The 19,008-nt window shown below is 34.3% G+C and overlaps 1 protein-coding gene across 3 annotated transcripts in view; it reads left to right on the top strand.

Annotated features, from left to right (window-relative positions):
- Positions 1-19,008, top strand: part of LOC136029336 (beta-galactosidase-1-like protein 2) — a 156,289-nt gene that overhangs the window by 62,189 nt on the left and 75,092 nt on the right. The window lies entirely within an intron of this gene.

Raw genomic sequence — 19,008 nt, 5'->3', positions numbered from 1 at the left:
CATCCCCTTTTTGAAAAATCACATTCATAATCTTCAGTAACTTATTTCTAACCTCAGAACCATCATATTTAAGAAACTCCTTTACCACACTACCGGCATCTGGAGCCTTTTTTCTTCAGTCCTTTTAGTACTGTCACTAATTCTTTCTCACAAAACAAATCTTTCTTCACATCAAAGAATATTCCAAACTTTTCCATTTTTCTCTATATCCTTTCCTGCAACTGTATCTCAGTTCAGGATATTCCCAAAATGTTCTGCTCATCTCTCTTTAACTCTTCTCTTATCAGTAATTGTGGCCCAATTTCTATCTTTAACTGGGACAAGTCCGGATTGACTACCCCTCTCAATTTATTAATATTCCAGCATAATATTTTACTATTATGCCGACTAGCTGCATCTTCCAGATCCTTGGCAATTTTATCCTTGGCCTCCATTTAACACCTCCTTAGTTCATAAAGATTTTCACTAATCTGCAGTCTTAACTTCCTTTCCTGTGACACCATCAGTAACTTCACAAATTGTTTTTCTAAAATTATTCCATCCATCTTTCACTCCAAATTTTAAACTCACAATTTTAGTATTCAGCAAACATCAGTCTACAAACATCATAACTTGACGGGAGGTAGTTACCCATCCAAAATTTCAGCAATAAATTAACGCTACACAATACTAGATGGTGATCCTTACTTTTAATATCAATAACAGCACTCCTATATTCCGTGGTATCTTTTATTTATCCTGCCAGTCTTCGGTTTTAAATAACATAATCGATAAGGTTTGTTGTCTTACCATCACGTGAACACCATGTCAACTTATGAGCCATTTTACAACCAAATACCATATCGGTTATTACTAAGTGTGGTTAAATTATGACATTAATGGAATCATGTCTAGTTGGTATAATTAGCAAAATAATGTTGTACTTTATTTTGCATTAGCAAAAATTTAAGTAAATCAAAGTCCAATTCTCAAATAATTTAATTTTTGCATGATTTTCTCTGGATCATTTGTTATTTTGTCCAATATGTTACCTCTTCCATATTTAAGATATTGTAACCAAGATACCATTTTCGGGTATCTTTTATTGATATATCTTGACATATTGTCATGATTTCTTGAACTTTGTGATAAGTTACTTTGTGATAAGTATTTATGGATTTCAGAAGGTGATCATAATATTGAGTTATTCAACCAGTTATTTTGTTCCTATACTTTAAATGTATGGCTTCATAATCTGCTTTTTTTTAGGTATTTACAAGACAATTTGTCCCTGAAGTTAAAAAGCACATTGGTCTCGACGTCCGAAGAAACAATTGATATTTTTGCTCTGGTAATGCTGTGGGTAAGGGACGACAGTATTGCAATTAATATACATTTTAAATAATCAGGCGAAATGATATTTTACTAGATCTTGTAATAGCAAAGATTTGAGTACATCAAAGTGCAATTCTTAAAAATTTCAAGGTATTGCATGATTTTCTCAAACATTAGTTGACTTGGGAACATTTATAGTTTGCTACAATGAATAATGTCTTCCATTGTTAAGATATTGTAACTAATAAATCCTCTTGTGGTACCTTTTATTCATATATCTTGAACTTTTGTCATTAGTTATGTATTGATGGTTTTTCGAAGGTGATTAAACTAGTTTCACTATTGTCTCATTCATCCAGTTATTTTTTGTTTCTTTACATTAAACCTCTGGCATCTTAGTACGTCTTTATTTAGGTATATCGAAGGCAGTTTATCGTTGAAGTTAGAAGGCACATGTATATCTAACTGTGTGCAGCTCCCGAACTACTGGTTTAACTATTTGGGTCTAGGGTTTTTGGAATCTTGAAGTATTTTTTGTGATGATCCGAACTAATGATTTTAGTTTTATTGAGCAATCTGAATATTTGATTACGAACCCTTAATCTCCATGAGATTTTGATAAATTTAAATTGGCAATATATCTGTATGTTCATGGGTTGTGGCCTTACTTAGATTTTTCATTCTTGTGCTATTAAAAAAAGTTTTTTAACTGAAAGTAGAGAGCTACATTAAAGCTTAAAACGAACAGAAAGTATTGTATATATGAAAAGGGCTGTTCCCTCCTCAACGCCCCGCTCTTTACGCTAAAGTTTTAACTGTTAAAAAGTAGCGTTGTGGCAAGGAGTCAAACTTTAGCGTAAATAGCGGGTATTGAGGAGGGGACATCCCCTTTCATATATGGAATTATTTCTGTTCATTTTAAGTTTTAATGTTGCTCCATACTTTCAGTAAAATAAAAACTACTTTTTATTTAATTTCTGAGTGTTTTTGAATTAACGCAGATTTTGAATATGGCTCACCGTACATGACTAATTAAAACAAAATTTGCATGTCAGTTCTACTTTTTGAATCTAATAATTATCTTATAATAACCTAAGTTTGACGTTTGTTTCAGTTGCTTAAGAATGACTTCTGAATCACAAAGGCTATTTAATTAAAATGATATCCTCTTTTAAAAGTTGAAAAAGAAACTTTAGCGTAAGAGCAAGCTACAGAGGAGAGGCAACCCATCTCACATGTGTAATATTTTCAGTTTGTTTTAGGTTTTAATGCTGCTTCTTGCTTTATGTTGAATAAACTTGATCCCTTCCCCCACGAGAAATTTCTCCATGGAAAAATTCTTCCACGTTACTTTAATTAGCGATATTTGCAACCGATTTTGTAAGGCATAGTAACAAAACGGCAAGAGAGGTCGAAACTATATTTATGAAAATAAGATTCGCAAGTTGAGCAATTCTCAAATGATTTACAGATAATATCTTAAAAGATATACGCAATAATTTATGTTCGTTTTAAGTTTTAATGTTATTCCTTACTTCCAGTTGGAAAAAACTTGTTTGTTTTGTCAACCACAAGCCTAACACATATAATATCTTTGGCTTATTATCCCATAAAAATCATAGTTATGAAGCTGCTCAAGTTAAAATTAAATGCTAAGACTGAACAAAAAATAACAATAACAAATTATTGCTTATATCGGCCATTATTTTACAGAACTCGAACTTTAGCGAAAAGAGCGAGGTATTGACGAGGGGGCGAACTTCGTCATATACGTAATATGAGGGGGCTAGCCTCCTTGTCACTACCTCACTCTTTACACTAAAGTTCGGATTTTGTTTCAATTCTTTAAGAATGACCCCTGAACCAAAAGTCCGTTTAATTACAATAAATTGCTCTTTTGAAACAGCTAAAAATACTTTAGTGTAAACAACGAGGCATTTGTTTACGAAACTCCCTCATATACGAACCCCCTCATATACATAATAATTTCTGTTTGTTTTTAAATTTAATGTTACTCCTTACTTTCAGTTCAAAAATATATTTTTTTTAAATTCAATTTCTGATTGTTTTTTAAATGATGCTGGGATAGCATAGGATGATTAAGGTAAGTTTAACACAGGATTGAGTTACACGGGGATAAGCAGAATTAGGGTTGCCTTGTATGGGAACTGAGTTGCATTGGATTCGAGTCACATGGGGTTAATTTAAACAAGGCGAGGGGGAGGATTTTTGCGGTGGTTCAATTGAATAGGCTGAGTTGTAAGGGATTTAGTTAAACAAGGATTCGGCTGCACGGCAACCATTGTTTAGGCTTGGAAGTAGAATTGATGAGACAGTTAACATTTTTTTTTCTTAAGAAAAAAGCTATACTTCACTTAATAATGATTTGAAATCACTAACAGTTGTTATTTGAAAGACAAATAGCTTTATTAATATATCCGGACAAACGAATTCATTTTTTAAGGCCCAATGTTTCTTGGGGTGGGATCCTTTAGACAGGTCCTCTAGGGCTAATTATATTATGGATTGTGGTTATATTATTATTGGTCTTTTTTGAATACTTTCAGTTTTAGATCACTTGTCTTTGGTCAACCCAGGGTGCTAGACAGGACGAGCATATTCAAGACAGGGTCTTACACAAGACCAATAAACTATTTCAAGGTTCTGGATTGACATGGAGAACCATTTGAGAAGGGAAAAAGACTTAAGGAGAAAACTACCAGATTTAAATAAGTGGGAAGTGTGGGACTTCCATTTAAGGTCATTGTCTAGGAGGGGGGAACTTGCGCCTAAAACCAACCTCTGAATCTTCCCTTTATTGTTTAAGGTTGTATATGGCTTGAAAGTTCTATTCTTAAGGCTGTTTCTTATACCCTGTCTCGTATATAAGAAACGTTTTTACTTTGTGTTGCAAAGTTATTCAGATTAATGAGGCGGTGTTGCCATTATTTGTATAGCTTTGATAAGATAGAAATTACAGGGTACAGAAATTACTCCGTATATGAAATGGTTTGTCCCCTCCGCAATCCCTCGCTCTTTACGCTAAAGTTTGACTCTTTGCCACAATTCTATTTTTTAAAAAAAAATTAAAAGCTTTAGCGTAAAGAGCGAGGGATTGCGGAGGGGACAACCCATTTCATATACGGAGTAATTTCTGTTCGTTTTAAGTTTTAATGTCGCTCCTTACTTTCAGCTAAAAAAAATTAGTTTTTTTATTTAATCTACATTGAATCGACAACCTTTTGCTTGGCAATAGCGCTTTCTGTAATTTTATCCTTCAGGGACGTTTACATAAGACATTCATACCTTATGAATACCGCACAATTTAAGAAAGATTTAAATTAAAGAAGGACTATTAGAGAAACTTTCCGAAATCTTTTAAACTTGCAACTGAGGGCTGGGCCTTTGTACACCAATGCTTATGCACATATGAACTGGCTACTGTACTATTATAATACAAATTTTATTCAGTAGAATAAATTTATAAGCCACAAATTTGTAATTTATATTTTGGTGCTTAGTCTAGGGCTATATCGAAGTACAGGGGAGATGAGGGATAAACTGAGAGCAAATATGTGAGAAAAACATTAAAAGACATTTTTTGATAAAAACAAACAGAGAACTTTAAAAACTATAATATTAGCTGGCCTTTTTCAGACGAAGAGAATCATGTCCAGATCAAAACTAATAATTCCATGGAATTTGACTTTAAATGTCAGAAAAACTGAGGGGTAGCAGTAAATAACGTTCAGTTAGCTAATGAGAATGATCATCTTAAACAAAGCAAAATTTTAAGAAGTCCCTTCAGGTATATTTATAAAGTTGTACTGGAATTATTAGTTTCCCTTCCCTGGATTTGGATTATTATTTTTCTCCCCCCCCCCATCCCTAATGTTGTGTATTGAGGTCATTAATAAATGCTAGTTCCAACTAATGCCAATTAAAGAGCCAAGATTTTATATTTTTTTTATGGAAGACCCTCAATTTTGATTTAATTTTTTCGTTCGTTAAAATGTTTTCTTGGTATTTTCATTGAAAAAGGAGCTGCTTTCTTGGATTTTTTTTTTGTTAAAATAATTAAAAAAACAACAATTTTTCCTCCCCTGGATTTGAAAAAATACTTTTCTGCACTTTTATATTTTCATCCTTTGACTTTTCCTAATTAGACGCAAAATATTTATGATCTAAAAAAAAACAAACAAATGGTACCATTAGTTTGACTAGAGTTAGACATTTCTAACAGTTTCACTACTGTCTGGCTCTTTTTTATACTGTAGCTATTTTTTCTTGCAATAATGGATTGTGTTTTCTTAAAGTAAAATATTAATCTCATTAAACATATAAATGACAAATATCCGTGTTAATCTTGTCTATTTACATTTAAATGGTTCTCTGCTTGGGAATTTAAAATTAAATCAATTTCGGAAACTGAGGAGTATCAAAGGCAACAGAGGAGTATGTTGCTGGAAACTGAGGAGTATAAATACAAACAGAATAATTGATGGAAAATAAATGTAAAAAAAAGAGATTATGTTTAAAATTCGAAATTTCGGATAGGTCATGGGACAAAAATTATCTGGCCGAGAAGAAGATCGAACAGTTGAAACTGAGGAATATCAAAGGCTAAAAAAGAAATACAAACAGACTAATTTATAGAAAAATGAAAAAATAAGAATTATTTCTTGAGAAATAAAAAGAAAAATAAGAAAAATAAAAATAAAAAAAATTGAAAAAGAGGAGTTTAGGATAGGTCTTGGGACAAAAATTATCTGGCAGAGAAGAAGATAAAAGTTATACGAAAAGTTTGTGGTAACGAACTGTAAGTATGGAGCGATGCGGTTCAATAGTAACTGGAACTCTAAAACACGGAATTGTGACATCAATAGACTTACCAAAAGAATCAGCTCGTTATGCCGATTCTAAATGTATTAAATAAAAAAAAAACTAGTTTTTTAACTGCAAGTAAGGAACGACATTAAAAATTAAAACGGACAGAAATTATTCCCTATATGCAAGGGGTTGTCCTCTCTTCAACGCCTTGCTCTTTACGATAAAACTTGACTCTTTCTCACAACTCAATTAAAACGAACAGAACTTATGACGTATTTTCTTCAACGCCTTGCTCTTTGCGTTAAAATTTGACTCTTTCTCACAACTCTACTTTTTAAAACAATAAAAAACTTTAGTGTAAAGAGAGGAGTGTCGAGGCAGGGACAACCCTTTTCATATAAGGAATAATTTATGTTCGTTTTAAGTTATAATGTCGCTCCTTACTTGCAGTTAAAAAGAACTTGTTTTTTTAATATAATTTCTTTAATATAATTTCTGAACGTTTTAGAATTATTGTATATTTTGATTTTCGCTCACCGCATATAAATAATCAAAACGAAATTTGTATATTTTTTTTTTGGGGGGGGGGGGTAATTGGCTATCTCATAGTTTCGATCAGACAATCTTGATAAAAATGGGATGGGGGAAGAGGCCTAGTTACCCTACAATTTTTGGTTACTTAAGAAGGCAACTAGAACTTTTATTTTCTTACGAATATTAATCATACGAATTATTTTAAGAAATCGAATACTGATATCTTACGAATTAACTTGCGTAACAAATTACTATATTTGCATATTTTCATTAAGTAAATGAGGGGATTCACCACCTCGTCATTACCTAGTTCTTTACACTAAAGCTTGAATTTTGTCCCAATTCTTTAAAAATGACCCCTGAATAACAAAGGCCGTAGAATAAATCGATGAAATTACTACAAATACTTTAGCGTAAAGACTAAGGTATGGTGGAGGTGACGGACCCCTTTATATACGTAATAATTTCTGTTGATTTTATGTTTTAATGCTGCTCCTTACTTCCCGCTAAAAAAAAATTTTGATTTATTTGCTCATTTAAAAAAAATAATACTAGAAAATCCTGCGCCCCCTTTATGGAAATTATCTTCTCTCATGATAAATTCCTCCGTAGAAAGATCCTTCCAACCCCCGGACCCCTACCCCTCAACGTGAAAAATTCCTCTGAAAGCCTCTGTGCAGTTCCCAATAACCATTACTATATGTAAACAATGGTCAAAGTTTGTAACTTACAGTCCCACCCCATTGGACTGTGGGGGATGAAGTCGTCCCGAAAGACATATTTATTAGTTTTTTCGACTATGTTGAAAAAAATGGTAATCTCAAAATTTTGATCCGGTGACTTTGGGAAAAAACGAGCTTGGGAGGTTGCCTAGGTGCCCTCCAAATTTTTTGGTCGCTTAAAAAGGGCTCTAGAGCTTTTAATTTCTGTTAGAATGAGCATTCTCGTTACATTCTAGGACCACTGGGTTGATGCGATCACCCCTGGGAAAAAACAACAACAATAAAACAAGTAAACACGCATCCGTGATCTATTTTTTGTCAAAAAATAAAAAATTCCCCATTTTTGTAGATAGGATCTTGAAACTTTTACAGTAGAGTTCTCTGATACGCTGGATCTGATGGTGTGATTTTCTTAAGATTTTATTATTTTTAGGGGGTATTTCCCCCTATATTCTAAAATAAGGCAAATTGAAAAACACTTGAACTTGAAACAAAACTTGATGAAATTTATATATCTGAAATAAGCATAAAAATGCAATTCTTTTGATGTAACTATTGGCATCGAAATTCCAATTTTTGAAGTTTCGGTAACTATTGAGCAGGGTCGCTTCTTGTTACAGTTCGTTACCAAGAACTGTTTGATAAGATTCATAAAGTTTTGTGTTAGCAATCAAAACCTAAAAACATAAGAATTGCTTGATTTTCTTAAAAGGGGAAAAAATCCCTTAAAGTCAAAGGTTCTTATTGAAAATCCAGTCATCAGATTAAGCTTATCCAAAACCCTATTGAAGACGTTTTGAACTCCCATCTGGAAAAAAGTAGAATTTTGTGTTTTTATTCCCAGAGGCCGTCGCATCAAACAAATAGTCGTAGAATATCGGTAAAGAGCTCATTTGAACGGTGATTAGCAATTCTATTGTCCTTTTTAAGTGACAAACAGATTAGGGCACAACAAGCCCCCTTGTCATCCCTTTTTCCCTCTAAGTCGTCCGACCAAAATTTTGAAGTAGCCATTTTTTTAGCACAGTTGGTAGGCCCAACAATTATCTCTCCGGAGACAACATGATTCCCACAGCCCCTGGGGAAAAGTCTTCTAGTTATAAGATCGGCCTATTGTCTACATACCTTATTTGTTATTGGGAAGTATGCAGACATTTTTTGGACTGGGGGGGTGAATTTTCTGCTGAGGGGATTCTCAACAGGAAGAATGTGCCATTGGGGAGGGAATTTGCAGGAATTTCTATTCGAATTCATTTTTATTAGTCTTACTTTCTCTTTGCCGACTCAATTTTACATTTTGGAGTAATATAAAGAGTAATTGCCCGGAGCGGGTTCGAATAGAGTTAGAAAATGCTATCAGTTTTACTATTGTTTGGCTGTTTTTTATGTTGCAGCTATTTTTTTCTTGCAATGTTGGATTTTTTTTAAAATAAAATATTAATCTCATTAAACACGTAAATGGCATAATACCGTGTTTATATTGTCTATTTTAAATTTATATGGTTCCCTACTTGGACATTTTAAATCAATTTCGGAAACTGAGTAGTATTAAAGGCTAAAAAAAATAATTTTTAGAAAAAAATTGATGAAAATATAAGAGATAATGTAGAAAGCAAAGGATTTCGGATAGGTCATGGGACAAAATTATCTGGCCAAGAAGAAGAAAAACGTTATACGAACAGTTCTTGGTAACGAACTGTAAGTATGGAGCGAGGCGGTTCAACAATAACAGGATCTCTAAGACCCGGAATTTCAACATCAATAGACATACCAAAGAATCGGCTCATTATGTCGATTCTAAATGTATTAAATAAAAAAAAACAAGTTTTTTTTAAGTTAAAGTAAGGAGAGAAATTAAAACTTAAAACGAACAGAAATTACTTCGTATATGAAAGGGGCTGCTTCCTCATCAACGCCCCACTCTTTACGCTAAAGTTTGACTCTCTCTCACCTCTACTTTTTAAAACAGTAAATATACTGTTTTAAACATATACGAAGTTCGTAAACATTGTAAACATATACGAAGTAATTTATGTTCGTTTTAAGTTTTAATGTCGCTCTTTACTTTAAGTTAAACAAACTTTTTTCATTTAATTTCTGGACGTTTTCAAATCAATGCTTGTTTTGATTTTGGCTCACCGCAGATGAATAAATAAAACGAATTTTGCATATTTTTTTTTTACTAAATGGCTTTCTCATATTTTTGATCGAATGATTTTGATAAAAAAGGAGCGGGGGAGGAGGCCTATTTGCCCTCCAATTTTTTGGTTACTTAAAAAGGCAACTAGAACTTTTAATTTTTTTTACGAATGTTTTATTAATAAAAGATATACGTAACTTAAAAATTAGCTTAGGTAATGAACTTTTGTTTTCTCATGTTTTAATACGTATATGAGAGGGGTTACCCCCTCGTCAATACCTCGCTCTTTACACTAAAGGTTAAATTTTGTCCCAATTCCTTAAGAATGACCCCTGAATCACAAAAGCTGTAGAATAAATAGTTGAAATTAATAAAAACACTTTAGCGTAAAGAGCGAGATATTAGGAGGAGGTGAGCCCCTCATATGCGTAATAATTTCAGTTCGTTTTTAGTTTTAATGCTGCTCCCTACTTCCAGTTGAAAAAACTATTTCATATTTATTTTTTCATTGTTTTTTTTTAAATAATGCTAGAAAATCCTGAGCTCCCTTCATGGAAATTTTCTTCCCCCATGACAAATTCCTCGATGGGAAGCTCCCCAAACACATCCCCCTCTTGTTAGCCCCCCAACCAAAAAATCCCCTTGAAAACTTATGTACACTTCCCAATAACCATTACTATATTTAAGCACTGGTCAGAATTTGTAACTTGTAGCCCCTCCAACGGGAACTGTGGGGGAGTAAGTCGTCCTCAAAGACCTAGTTATAAGATTTTTCGACTTTGTTGAATATAATGGCTATCTCAGAATTTTATCCGGTGACTTTGGGAGAATAATTAGCGTTGAAGGGGGCCTCGGTGCCCTCCAATTTTTTTGGTCACTTAAAAAGGGCACTCTAACTTTTCATTTCCGTTGAACTTTTCCGTTTAACTATTCATTTCAATGAGACCTCTCACAACATCCTAGGACCACTGGGTCGATACGATCACCCCTGGGAAAAAAAAACAAAAAAAAACAAAAAAAAAAACGAACAAATAAACACGCATCCGAGATCTGCATTCTGGCAAAAATACAAAATTCCACATTTTTGTAGATAGGAGCTTGAAACTTCTGTAATAGGGTTCTCTGATGCGCTGAATCTGATGGTGTAATTTTGGGTAAGGTTCAATGACTTTTAGGGGGTGTTTCCCCCTAATTTCTAAAAGAAGGCCAATTTTCTCAGGCTAATTTTCAAAATTCCAAATTCCATTCAAAAATCCATCAACATATCAAAATTCCATTTTCTAGAGTTTTGGTTACTACTGAGCCGGTTCGCTTCTTACTACAGTTCATTACCACGAACTGTTTGATAAGATTCATACAGTTTACTGTTACTGTTACCCATCAAAAGCTACGAGCCTAGAAAAAATTGCTTGATTTTCTTAAAAGGGGGAAAACAACTTTTAAAAGTCAAGGGATCTTTTTGAAAATCAAATCATCAGATTAAGCTTAGCCAAATCCCTATGCAGAAGTTTTGAACTCAAAAGCGGAACTTTTTCTTCCCCAGGGGATGTCGCATCAAAACCAATAGTTCTTGAATATCGGTAAAGAGCTCACTCGAACGGAAATTAGAAGTTCTAGTGCCCTTCTTAAGTGACAAACAGACTAGAGCACAACTAGCACCCTAGTCGTCCCCTTTTTCCTATCTAAGTTGTCTGATTAAATTTTGAGGTAGCCATTTTGCTCAGCATAGTCGGAAGCCCCAATAAGGATCTCTTCGGAGACAAAATGACGCCCACAGCCCCTGGAGAAAGGTCTTCAAGTTATAAAATCTGACTATTTGTTGTTGGAAAGTATGCATACATAATTTGAGTTGCGGGGGGGGGGGTAATTTTCTGCCGGGGATTCTCGATAGGGAGAATTTTTTATGGGGAGGGAATCTACAAGAATTCCTATACGGATTTATTCTTATTAGTATTACTTTCTCTTTGCCGACTCAATTTTACATTTGGAGATATTAAAGTAATTGTCCGGAGGGGAGAAAGTTTTTGTCGGGTTTTTACCCCCTCTCACGCCCGTTCTTTCACCAAAGTCTTATTGTAAAAAATTGACCTAGCCAATTTTGGTTAAAAATAGTCGAAAGACATATTAACTACGTGTTTGAAGATAACTTGACCACTCGACACCCATGGAAAATGACTACAAGCTTTAAACTTTGCCTATTACTTAAATATTTTACTGGGCATATATCTTATGGGAAATATACAGATATTTTTCCGAGGAAAGTATTTTGGTAAGGGAGTGATTATTTTGTACAGGGAAATTTTTAAATTGGGTGGTCTTTTCTGGAGGTTATATTTCAAATGAGGGGAGACTTTTCAAGAATTTATGCGCAATTAATGTCGCTTAATTTTAATTAAAATTAAAAATTAATTAATTTTCGACAATTAATGTCGCTCCCTCCTTTCAGTTAAAAAATAACCTGAGTTTTTTTATGGCACTTGGTATTAACCAAGTGACGTATAGCGATCGAAAATTCTGTCAGTCTGTCTGTCTGTCTGTCGGTCGGTCTGTCTGTCTGTCCTGGTTTTTCTACTTCAGGTACTTCCAGGCAAGCTAGGACGATGAAGCTTGGCAGGTGTACCAGGGACCGGACTAGATTAAATTAGAAATAGTCGTTATCCCTATTTGACCATCTGGGGGGAGTGGGGGCTGGTCAATTTGGAAAAATAGAAAAAAAGAGGTATTTTAACTTACGAAGAAATGATCAGATCTTAACGAAATTTGAAATTGGAAGGATATTGGGTCTCAGAGCTCTTATTTTAAATCCCGACTGGATCCAGTGACACTGGGGGGAATCGAGGGGGATGAGGAACCTAAAATCTTGGAAAACGCTTAGAGTGGAGGGATCGGGATGAGACTTGGTGGAAAAAATAAGCACAAGTCCTTGATACGTGATTGACATAACCGGGACGGATCCGCTTTCTTTGGGGGAGTTGGGGGGGTTAATTCGGAACAAATTAGAAAAATGAGGTATTTTTAACTTACGAAGGAGTGATCGGATCTTAATGAAATTTGAAGTTTGGAAGGATATCGTGTCTCAGAGCTCTTATTTTAAATTCCGACTGGATCCGTTGACATTGGGGGAATTGAGGGGAGGGGGAACCTAAAATCTTGGAAAACGCTTGGAGCGGATGGATCGGGATGAAACTTGGTGGGAAAAATAAGCATAAGTCCTAGATACGTGATTGACATAGCCAGAAAAGATCTGCTCTGGTTGGACAAGTTGGAGGGGGGGGGTTAATTCTGAAAAATTAGAAAAATGAGGTATTTTAACTTACGAAGGAGTGATCGAATCGAAAGGAGCGAGGGAGGAAGCCTAGTTGCCCCCCAAGTTTTTGATTACTGTAAAAAGCAACTAGAACTTTTAATTTTTTACAAATGTTTTCATTGGTAAAAAATATACGTAACTTACGAATTAACTTACGTAGCGACCTTCTACATTCGTATGTTTTTATTGCGTATATGATGGGGGTTCAACCCTCGTCGATACCTCGCTCTTTACACTAAAGCTTAGATTTTGTCCCAATTCCTTAAGAATGACCTCTCAATCACAAAGGCCGTAGAATAAATAGTTGCAATTACTAAAAATACGTTATCGTAAATAGTGAGGTATAACGAGGAGGTAAACCCCTCATATGCGTAATAATTTTTATTCGTTTTAAGTTTTAATGCTGCTCCTTACTTTCAGTAGAAAAAACTTTTCATATTTATCTTTCCATTGCTTTTTCAAATTATGCTAGAAAATCTTGCGCCCCCTTCATTGAAAATATCTTCCCCCATGAGACGTTTCTCCATGGAAATATCCTCCCACTTAACCTCCCCCCCCTCAACTCTCCACCCTAAACCAGAAAATCACCCCGAAAATGCCTGTACACTTCCCAGTAAACATTACTATATGTAAACACAGGTCAAAGTTTGAAACTTGCAGCCCCTCCCACTGGGACTGTGGGGGAGTAAGTCGTCCCTAAAGACATAGTTATTAGGTTTTTCGACTATGGGGAATAAAATAGCTATCTCAGAATTTTGATCCGATGACTTTTGGGAAACAATGAGCGTGGGAGGGCACTCCAATTTTTTGTCACTTAAAAAGGGCACTGGAACTTTCTAGGATAACTCACTCGATACGATCACCTCTGGGGAAAAAAACAACTACAACAAAACAAACAAAAAAACAAACAAATAAACACGCATCCGTGATTTGTCTTCTAGCAAAAAATGCGGAATGCCACATTTTTGTAGATAGGAGCTTGAAACTTCTACAGTGAGGTTCTCTGATACGCTGAATCTGATGATGCAATTTTTGTTAATATTCTATGACCTTTAGGGGATGTTTCCTCCCATTTTCTAAAATGAGACAAATATTCTCAGGCTCGTAACTTTTGATGGGTATAACTGATCTTGATGAAACTTATATATTTAAAATTAGCATTAAAATGCAATTTTTAATTCCAAATGGAATTAAAATTCCATATTTAGAGTTTCGGTTACTATTGAGCTGGGTCATTCCTTACTACAGTTCGTTACCACGAACTGTTTGATAAATTCCGCCATTTTTTGCTTGTCCGACCCTCACCTCCTCTCTAGAAAGTTACCTCCTTTTCTAAAGGATGGCCCTATATATATTTGACTACTCCAACTATAAATGAATGTATTATTTATTTATTATATATTATTTATATATATTATTTTATTATATATATATATATATATATATATATATATATATATATATATATATATATATATATTTTATAAATATATATATCTATATATATAAAAATAAGTTGTCTGTGTGTGGATCTGTAGATGGATCAGGTGACGTCATGTTTCGGCTGACGTCATGAAATTAGTTGCCATCATTTTTGCTTTGAAGGTGACGTCATTCAAGTTATATAAGACATATGTTCGCGTAGAATTCTATTAATGTTTAAGTTTACAATGACTGATGAAGATGCTCAAAGAGTCTATGCCAAAAAACTTGCTGCTGATAGAGAAAGTCAGAAAAGAAAGCGTGCCGAGGAATCAAAAGAACAGCAAGGAAACAGGCTTGAGGCTAAAGAACGCAAAACCGCGCAGTTAGATGAAGATCCACCTGGACAGCGAGAGTCAAAACATATTAAAACTGAAAATGATAGCGATGATGATTGGGTTTGGGATTTTGACTTGGAAAAGGTCATCAATGACTACCAGATTTTAGTTAAAAAAACAAAGGTTCGGCGATATGTATTTCATAGTGAAGCTGAAAAATAAAGAAGAAAAAGAAAACTGAAAAAAGAAAAAAGAGAAATTACAGACTGGGATACCGGGACACAAATGACGACCGGGACACAGGGAATATAAATGACGACCAGGACACAGGTATTTAAGAATATCGTTCAAAGACAAATTTTTAATTGTAAGAAGACCGTTGAAAGAGAAATTTCTAATTGTAAAATGACTGAAAAACCTACAATGGCAACGGTACCACCATCGAAGTAGATAACCAGTGGGTTTACGGCCAATCTACCATCTTCAAAGATACCACGATAGGAAGACTCTACACCGTTCACCCCAATCAACATGAATGCTTCTTTCTACGCCTGCTTTTGGTGAATGTACCCGGTCCGACATCCTTTGAGTATTTGAGAACTGTAAACGGTACTATACATGACACTTACCGTAGTGCATGCCAAGCTCTGAATTTATTGGAGAATGACCAACACTGGGATAACTGCATCAATGACGCGTGCGAAACGTCAAAAATAAGTTGTCTGTGTGTGGATCTGTGGATGGATCAGGTGACGTCATGTTTCGGCTGACGTCATGAAATTAGTTGCCATCATTTTTGCTTTGAAGGTGACGTCATTCAAGTTATATAAGACATATGTTCGCGTAGAATTCTATTAATGTTTAAGTTTACAATGACTGATGAAGATGCTCAAAGAGTCTATGCCAAAAAACTTGCTGCTGATAGAGAAAGTCAGAAAAGAAAGCGTGCCGAGGAATCAAAAGAACAGCAAGGAAACAGGCTTGAGGCTAAAGAACGCAAAACCGCGCAGTTAGATGAAGATCCACCTGGACAGCGAGAGTCAAAACATATTAAAACTGAAAATGATAGCGATGATGATTGGGTTTAGGATTTTGACTTGGAAAAGGTCATCAATGACTACCAGATTTTAGTTAAAAAAACAAAGGTTCGGCGATATGTATTTCATAGTGAAGCTGAAAAATAAAGAAGAAAAAGAAAACTGAAAAAAGAAAAAAGAGAAATTACAGACTGGGATACCGGGACACAAATGACGACCGGGACACAGGGAATATAAATGACGACCAGGACACAGGTATTTAAGAATATCGTTCAAAGACAAATTTTTAATTGTAAGAAGACCGTTGAAAGAGAAATTTCTAATTGTAAAATGACTGAAAAACCTACAATGGCAACGGTACCACCATCGAAGTAGATAACCAGTGGGTTTACGGCCAACCTACCATCTTCAAAGATACCACGATAGGAAGACTCTACACCGTTCACCCCAATCAACATGAATGCTTCTTTCTACGCCTGCTTTTGGTGAATGTACCCGGTCCGACATCCTTTGAGTATTTGAGAACTGTAAACGGTACTATACATGACACTTACCGTAGTGCATGCCAAGCTCTGAATTTATTGGAGAATGACCAACACTGGGATAACTGCATCAATGACGCGTGCGAAACGTCAACCCCAAGTCAAATTCGTACACTTGCTCTCCATCAGCTCCTACAGAGTTATGGGAAAAATATAAGTCAAAAATGTCCGAAGATATACTCCATCGAAAACAGTTAGAGACGTCAGAAATGACTTTTGATTTTACATCAGAAATTTATAACGACACTTTAGTTATTATAGAAGATTTGTGCGTACGTATGGCAAACAAACCTCTTCAGGATTTGGGAATGCCTTCACCTAACCGTATCGCTGCTGTTTCGACATGTGTAGAATTGGATCGTGAACAAAGTTACAGTACGAGTGATCTATTGTCGTATGTACAAAATAACATTTCGCACCCAAAAATATAGACGTCCACGAAATCAACAATATTGTTTTGACCAAGATTCGAGACCAGGCAGTCCTTTGCAAGTCAGTCGACACAGTTTTGGAACCAAATGAAGCGGTTAATTATCCATCTGAATTTTTAAATTCCATATATCTTTCAGGGTTTCCACCACACGTGCTACAACTAAAAATAGGCGACCCACCAAAGCTTTGCAATGGCACGCGACTTGCCGTAAAAAAAACAATGGAAAGCCTAATAAAGGCGACAATCTTGACAGGGCATTTTGAGGGTAAGGCTGTTCTTATTCCTCGCATTCCCATGATTCCAACGGATCTGCCTTTTCAATTTAAAAGATTGGAATTCCCAATTCGATTAGCATTTGCAATCACCATTAACAAAGCTCAAGGTCAATCATTAGAAAAATGTGGTATAGATCTTAATACTGATTGTTTTTCCCATGGACAATTGTACGTTGCATGTTCGAGGGTCGGTAAACCTGACAATCTATTTATATGCAGCGACAATTGGACAGCGAAGAATGTTGTATATTCGCAAGTTTTACGCAGTTAATTTGTATTGTATCCATCTATCTATCTATCTATATAAAAACGAGTTGTGTGTATGCATGTTTGTTTGTTTGTAAAAAGAGCGTTTGCATATGACGTCATTATTAGTGCATACGGCTTTGTATATGCACAGACAATGGGAAAGCCAAGAATGTTGTATATTCGCAATTTTTACGTAGTTTAACTCCTGCAGACGAAATGAATGCTTGCCTGAAAAATTCTAATTTATGGGCACATGTAAAAATATTAAAATTAACTACAAATATGCTTGTCCGATTGCAAAACGATGATTCTGGTCAAACATTTTCAGATCAATTGCTGGCAATTGGAAACGGAAAGCTTCCAGTAGTGGGAAAGCCAAAAATGTTGTATATTCGCAATTTTTACGTAGTTTGAAACACATATATAAATCTATCTATATTCACAGGTGGGACACAGGGACACAACTACAATGGCGCGTAACTAATATGGCGCGTAACGACTTACGCGCGCGGGGGGGCTTGGGGGGGCGCGAAGCGCCCCACCAACTAGGTGTTGGGGTGGCGCGAAGCGCCACCCCAACAGCTAGTATATATATATATATGTATATATATATATATTATATATTTGTATATTATATATATATAATATATTTATTTATATATATATATATATATATATATATATATATATATATATATATATATATATATATATATATATATTATATATAAATATATTATATATATATATATATATATATATATATATATATATATATATATATATATATATATATAGATATTATATATATATATATATATATATATATATATATATATATATATATATAGATATTATATATATATATATATATATATATATATATATATATATATATATATATATATGTATATATATATATATAAACTTAGTAGGTGTTAGACCTACACAGTTAGGGAAGGAGACAGTACCCATACTCTTTTTCGAATTGATTTTTGTTCGTTTCAAACTCGATTCGCATATTTAATTAATCCTTTATTCGTTTTAAGGTTTATTTATTAATTTATATTAGTACATGTTGTATGTTTGTTTACTATGATTGCTTATTTAGTTTCTGTTCATTTTGGGTTTCAGTTATGCTACAATAGTAAAATATTTGTCTTCGTTTTAAGCTTGATTTGCATATTCAAATTAAGCTGAACTCTTTTTAAGACTTATATTCATTTTAGTCATTTATATTATTTGCATTAATATGCGTATTTATATTATATTTATATTCATTTATATTAATACAACAAAATAATAAAAACAAAAGTAATGCGAAACCAGAAGTATGGAATACCAAGAATAATGCAAGAAGAGGTACGAAAACTAAAAACAACATTTTTCAAAAGGAAAACCAAAACAATTGACCTCCCCCTCCCGCACAAAAAAAGAAAACCAAATTTAAGCTACCCCAACCAAATCCAGGTAATTAGAGTCCAGCCTAGTGCAGGTTAGATTTTAATTACTATTAGCTTTAATGACGAAAATTTCTGATTTTCACCTTCTCTTCTTCACTTAATTAGTCGCTATCCCTTTTTTCTTATTGTTAGACGTTTTTGTTCTTTTCAGGCTTTTATCGGCATTTAACATCCCTCGTTTGACGCGTTTTTTTTTTAAATAAAAAAAATGGGTTCTTGTTTTATCTTTGCTTGTCCTTTTTCCGAGGCCGACGTTAACCTCCTTGGAAAATACCCATCCCCTTGTAGAAAATACACTCAGGAAATAACTCCTCTATGGAACAAACTCCTCCTCTATGGAATAAATTCTGCTCATTTTGGGTTTTAGTGTTATTCTCCACTTTATCATACATTATCATACAA

This window comes from Artemia franciscana, chromosome 7, assembly GCF_032884065.1.
Source record: "Artemia franciscana chromosome 7, ASM3288406v1, whole genome shotgun sequence".
NCBI classification, from domain to species: Eukaryota; Metazoa; Arthropoda; class Branchiopoda; order Anostraca; family Artemiidae; genus Artemia; species Artemia franciscana.
This window is presented reverse-complemented; position numbering and strand designations above follow the sequence as displayed.